Below are 1,109 nucleotides of genomic sequence, written 5' to 3' on the forward strand. Positions count from 1 at the left end.
TCAGATTCCAACCGATGCCGGACAATCCTGTTTCTCCCGTCTGAGTCTGAGTCCCTAGAGACTCGCCCAGATCTGGAGCCCAGAGTCTGAGACTCCCTCCCTACTGAAAACGACAACCGCGCCCTCAGCCACCAGCCCGCTTTGCGCGCGCACCTCGGTACCTTTGTATTTTCCACACTGCGCCTCCTCTGAGCCTCGGTTTGCTGTTCTCTTTCCTTCTAGTTGAAGAGTCTCTCCTCAGCCAGCCTTCCTGTGGTTCTGGGTGATGTCTGTTCCGTCTTTTAGTTGTATTTTTGAAGTGGTTGTTTGTGGCAGCAGTCTCCGGTGTTTAACTATGCCGCCATCTTGGTTCTCCAATCTCATTTTTTAATCAGATTGGCTTTCTTTGCTATTGAGTTCTATGAGTTCTTTAAACTCAGTTTTGGATATTAACACTGTATGATACATGATTTGTAAATATTTTCTCTCACTCAGTAGGATGCCTTTTTATTTTGTTGATGGTTTCCTTTGCTGTGTGGAAGCTTTTCAATTTGATGTAGTCCCACATGTTTAGTTTTGCTTTTGTGCCCTTTGCTTTTGGTGTCAAATACAAAAGAAAAAAATCATCACTCACCAAGACAGATGTCAAGGAGCTTACCTGTGTATGTTTCCTGTGGAGTTCTGTGGTTTCAGGTCTTACATTTAAGTCATTAATCCATTGAGAGTTAATTATTGTGGTGTATGGTATAAGCTAGTGGTCCAGTTTCCTTGTCAACACAATTTATGAAAGAGGCTGTCCTTTATTGTGTAGTAGAGGCCCGGTGCATGAAAATTTATGCATTGGAGGGGGGGGTCCCCTCAGCCCGGCCTGCCCCCTCTCACAGTCCGGGAGTCCTCAGGGGCGGGAGGCAACCCTTCCATCAGGGGAAGGCGACGCCCCCATCACACCTCTGCTGCTGCTACTGCTGGCAGCACAAGCCTTGGCCAGCCCTGGGCGGCTGGGCAGCCGCCATCTGAGGCTTGTCTGTGCCTCAGGCCCACCCTGGGCAGCTGAGGGTGGGTCTGGCTGCACCGCACGCCTGCCGCCATACCCCCAGCAGCGCTGAAAGGACTGGGGGACTCCGGCAGGG

The sequence above is a fragment of the Myotis yumanensis genome, unplaced genomic scaffold (genome assembly GCF_028538775.1).
Source record: "Myotis yumanensis isolate MYYU_CA2020_CCGP unplaced genomic scaffold, mMyoYum1.0.hap1 SCAF_12, whole genome shotgun sequence".
Taxonomy (NCBI): Eukaryota; Metazoa; Chordata; class Mammalia; order Chiroptera; family Vespertilionidae; genus Myotis; species Myotis yumanensis.